The sequence below is a fragment of the Vulpes lagopus genome, chromosome 8 (assembly GCF_018345385.1).
Source record: "Vulpes lagopus strain Blue_001 chromosome 8, ASM1834538v1, whole genome shotgun sequence".
In the NCBI taxonomy this organism is placed as follows: domain Eukaryota; kingdom Metazoa; phylum Chordata; class Mammalia; order Carnivora; family Canidae; genus Vulpes; species Vulpes lagopus.
Window position 1 is genome coordinate 38,422,328 of NC_054831.1, and position 5,431 is coordinate 38,427,758.

The following is a 5,431-nucleotide window of genomic DNA, read 5'->3' on the forward strand; positions in this document are numbered from 1 at the left end:
CTTTGCTGTGAATTCTATGGAATATACTGAGGTTTCTTCTGTGGCCTTATATATATAGATCACATTTGTGAATATTCTGTGCACTTGAAAGCAATGTGTATCCTTTATCTAATATTTAATTACCTAGCTTTGTAGACACAGTAGTCAAATCTTCTATACCTTTGGTTATTATTTGTCTGCTTGATCTGTTCCAAAGAGAGCATTCTAAAATCTCTAACTCAATTGTCATTATCTTTTTATTTATAATATTCTTTCCTTTTCTTTCTGATTTTTAAAATTTTGACCTTTAAAACAGCTCTGATACTAAACCTTCTATGCAAGCTTTCTTTTGCTTTATATTTGCCTGGCATTTGTTCAAAAACTTAAAAATGTATATTTTGTATCCTTTTGTTTTAAAGGTGTTTCAATGGACACTGCATATATGTGGATATTCATCACTTGTTATTTTTTCTTCTTTTTAAATCTTTATAACTTTTATGTTATCTTCTTGCCTTACTATACCAATGGGTTACTATTATATATGATATTTGTTGTAAGGATGTTTTTTAAAAAGCTTCATTGGGTTAATAAAATTCCCCTTAATTTCCTTTCTCAATTAAAAAAAAATCATAATTAGATGTTGAATTTTACAAATGACTTTCTGCATTGATTTCAATGTTCCTGTAATTTTTTGCCTTTAATTTGTTAACTACAGATTACATTATTTTGTTAATGTTTTGTTTAGAAGTTTTGTGTTTATGTTCATGGGTAGATTATAATTTTCTTCAACTGTCATTGGATTTTGGCATCAAGGTTATGTTTGCCTCATAAAATAAAGATTGTTTGCTTTTTTTCTATTCTGTAGAAGAGCTTGTAAAGGATTGGAATTTGGGTTCTTGATTTGAGGATTCATAGAAATAGAATGTGAAGCCATGTGAGTCTGAATGTTTCACTGAGGAAAAGCTATGGACTGATGATTCAATTTCTTAAATGTTCAGTAGGGCAATTTAAGTTCTTTATTTCTTCTTATTTCTGGTAAATTATCTTGTTCTATAAATATGACTATTCCTTCTAAAATTTGGAGATAAAGTTGTTCATTACATCTTTTTGTTATCTTCCTTTTCCCCCCAGTTAACTTTTTATATATTTAACAATGTGTATGTTTCATACACAATATGAAAAAATATATACACACAATATTTTGTAAAGTTGTATCAGTTGCATTATGCTATAAATCTCATTCTTTTTTCTGTTTCTGTATCTTTTGAGTTGAATACATCATAAATAGGTATAGTTTTTATTATTTTTCTTAATGCAAACAGCAACTATAGTGATTTCCCTTCATTCCATTACTGAAATAGATTTGTTCTTTCCCTCTCTTTTTCTGATCCCAATCCACTAGACGCTTGCCAATTTTATTCATGTTTTCAAAAAAAACCCAACTCTTAGCTTTGTTGATATTCTCTATTGTGTGTTTGCTTTCAATTTCATTTATTTCCACTCTGAATTTTAGTGATTCTTTCTTTCTCTCTTCTTTATTTTGTCATTCCTCTTCTAGCTTCATGAGAGGGAGTCTTAGCTCATTATTTTTCAGACCTCTCTTCCAATATACATATTTTAGATCTATGGTTTTCCTCTAAATTCTGCTGAATTAAAGTCCGTTAGCTGTGACATGACATTTCCCAATTTGCATATGTATATTATCAGAAGCATATTTCTTAATTCCTAAGCATATAAGGATTTTATAGGCTTTTTGATTTCTGGCTTTATTGCATGAAATCCTAGAACATGTTTTGCATAATTTCAATGCATGCATGCTTGGATAAATTTGATAAGATTTACTTTATGACACACTATACGGCAAGTTTTGGAAAATAATGTGTATGAGGTTGTTGGATGCAATGTTTTATACTTGCCCATTAAGTTTTATGTGTTGTCAACTCTTCTATATCATTACCGATATATTTTTTAAAGATTTTATTTATTTATTCATGAGAGACACACAGAGAGAGGCAGAGACACAGGCAGGGACACAGGCAGAGGGAGAAGCAGGCTCCATGCAGGGAGCCCAACGCGGGACTCGACCTCGGGACCCCAGGATCACGCCCTGAGCCGAAGGCAGGCACCAAACCAAACCACTGAGCCACCCAGGGATCCCCTGATATTTTTTTTAAATCACGGGGAAGGTTATGTTTAAAATAGCCCACTAGGGAAGACTGTATGTGGTTCAGTTCGTTAAGCGTCCAACTTCTGGTTTCAGCTCAGGTCGTGATCTCAAGATCAAGAGATCAAACTCCATGACAGCTTCTTGTTCAGCTCGGAGTCTGTTCTCTCTCTCTCCTTCTCACTGCCTTCCCTCCACTCATACTTATTAATAAATTAATAAAATATTTTTAAAAAATAAAATAAAGCCCACTAAGAATCTGGGCCAGTATGTATCTGTATCATTTTTATAGTTCTGTCAAACTTTCCTGCACAAATTTTGATGCATGTTATCAGGGTCTGTAATTTCATGCCTTATGTTTGAGATGCTTCCTATGTACATACATGTCTGCCACTGTTCTAATTGCCTTAAATATATACCAATTCAGTTATCCTCACAAGCACCCTTCAAGGCAAGTACTATTAATATTCCAGCTTACATATGAGGAAATTGGAAACTGCCGAGACTAAGTACTTAGCTGAAGATCATGTACATAAGTAGCAGAGCTGGGATTTGAACAGGCTGACTCTGAAAACTGTTCTTTTCTCTTTTTAAGATTCTATTTATTTATTTGACAGAACAAGTAGGCAGAGCAGTAGGCAGAGGGAGAGGGAGAAGCAGGCTCCCCATTGAGCCAAGAGCCTGATGAAGGGCTCGATCCCAGGACCCTGGGGTCATGACCTGAGCCAAAGGCAGATGCTTAACCCACTGAGCCACCCAGGCACCCCTGGAAACTGTTCTTTTAATCAAACTTTTACCTCCTTCTAATGAATGGGCTTCTGTCATGATGCCATGGGCTTCTTTCTGGTAACTGTCTTGGCCTTAAATCTGTTTTCCTGATACATCATGTTCCACTAGCTTTCTTTTGATTAACATCTCAGTAAATCTTTTTCTGTCCTTTTCCTGTCAGCTTTCTGTGTCCTTATGTTTCAGACATGTCTCTTGTTAACACATATTTAGGTTTTGTCCCCATTCTGACACTCTTTGTGTTTCAGAGGAAAAAAATTAAAACGTAATATAACTTCCTATATATGTCATTTAGAGCTAACAGATGAGGCTGTGCTTTCTTTTATCTCCTGTCTCTTTTTCCTTCCTTTCTTGTGTTGTTTTGGTTTGATTTTTTTTGAATCATTCTATTTTTTTCTTCACTGAGTTAGAAACATCTACTGTTCATATTTTTTAGGTCATTACTCTAAGAATTACAATATGGAAGCTTAATTCATCAAAATCTAAGGTTAATCAATAATTTCTCTCAGAGGTAATTAAAAATATGTATATATTTTTAATAGTCGGTGTGACATGCACATGGTCCAGTGTGGACACATAGTAGCCCCCTCATTCAGGAAAATGCACAAGTGCATGCTATCTGGGTGTCAGCCCCACCTAGCCACTCCTCTGGGGCAATGCCAGAGCCTGCATTCCCTTTACCTCTGTCTTAGTCTGCTTGGGCTGCCATCACAAAGTACCACAGACTGGGGAGATCAAATGACAGAAATTAATTTTCTTGTGGTTCTAAAGGATGTCAGTGTGGCCAGGTTCTGGCGAGAGCCCTCTCTCTGCTTGCCGATAGCTGCGTTCTCATGAGTGTCTCGGGTACCTCTTCTTGTAAGGGCACTAATCCATCATGAGCCTCCCCACCCCCATGGCCTCATCTCAACTTAATCACCCCTTCTTAAGGGGGCCATCTCCAAATACCATCGCAGTGGGGGGGCATACAACTTCAACATATGAATTTCAGGGTAGCACAGTTCAATCTAGCAATCCCTGTCTGACTTCTCTGTTTTTATTCTTTTTTTCTTAACCTCATAAAATGGTATTATTTCACATAATCAATGTTCTTTTAGATTTATTCCAATATTTATCATTATTATCTTGGCTCGTCATTTCTTTATATATTTCAGAGCTTCCATATGGGATCTTTTTTTTTTTCCTGAAGTATATTGTTAGAATTTTCTTTAGTGAGGATCTGCTAATGGAAAACTATTATGTTCATCTGAAAATATCTTTATTTCACCCTCTGTTCTAGTTACTGAGGGACTGTCTGTCAACTCCGAATGCCACCCCCCCCACACACACACAACCTGCTGGAGCTGTGACTATGCCAGTGACATCCCTGTTTTGCCAGCTGACTCCTTGTTGGCTCTGCCAGGGGCTCTATTAGTCAGAGTCCATCAGAAACAGAGACAGGGGCACCTGGGTGGCTCAGTCGGTTAAACACTGCCTTCGGCTCAGATCATGATCCCAGAGTCCTGGGATGGAGCCCTGCATCAGGCTCCCTGCTCAGTGGGGAGTCTGCTTCTCCCTCTTCCTCTACCTGCCACTCCCTCTGCTTGTGCTCTCTCTCTCCCTGTCAAATAAATAAATTTTTTTTTTTAAAGAAAGAAACAGAGACAGAAATTCACCAGTTATATAAATAGGGATATTTTAATATTAAGAATTATTAAGTAGAATAAGACAAGGTGGCTCATTACTAACAGGAGTTGGGGGCAGGGAGCCTGGAGGTAGAAGGTGCAAAAGAACAGCTGCCTCTGAGCAAGAGAGGACACTGGGGGAACTGAGAACAGGATAGGGATATGCTCCAAGGCTGAGGCCTCTTCCTAGAGGGAATGATGACCACAGAAACAGGCTGCCTGCAGCAAAAACAAAGCAAACAGTCACTTGCAAGAGTGCGAGCTGGTGCTGGTCTGTAGAGGCAGCCCACCATTCCTGAGGATGTGGGCAGCCTGGAGCTTGTCTGTAGACAGGGCCTGGCCTGGCCAGAGGATGTGGAACAGGTGGGGCTGTTCTAGAAGCAGCCTGGTTTGGTAGAGGGCATGAATGGGACAGTGCTGATCTGCAGAGGCAGAGAGGCAAAAGATCCAGAACAGCCAGAATGATGTTGAAGGAGAAGAACATGTTTGGATGGATGTCACCCAACTTCAAGCCTTACTATACAGCTTCAGTAATCAAGACAGTGTGGTATTGCGGAAAGAACAGGCAAATAGATGAATGGAGCAAGACAGAGAGTGCCAAAATAGATCCAATCAAGTTCTCAGAGTTCTGGAAGCTGGGAAGTCTAAGGTCAAGGCACGTGGCAGGTGCCAAGTCTGCTGAGACTCCTCTTCTTTGTGCATAGATAGCGGTCTTCTCACTGTGTCCTCATGTGGCAGAAGGGGCAAGAGAGTTCTCTGAGGTTTCTTTGAGAAGGGCATGAATTCCATACAAAAGGGCCCTACCCTCATAATCTAGTCACACACATAGGGGCACCTG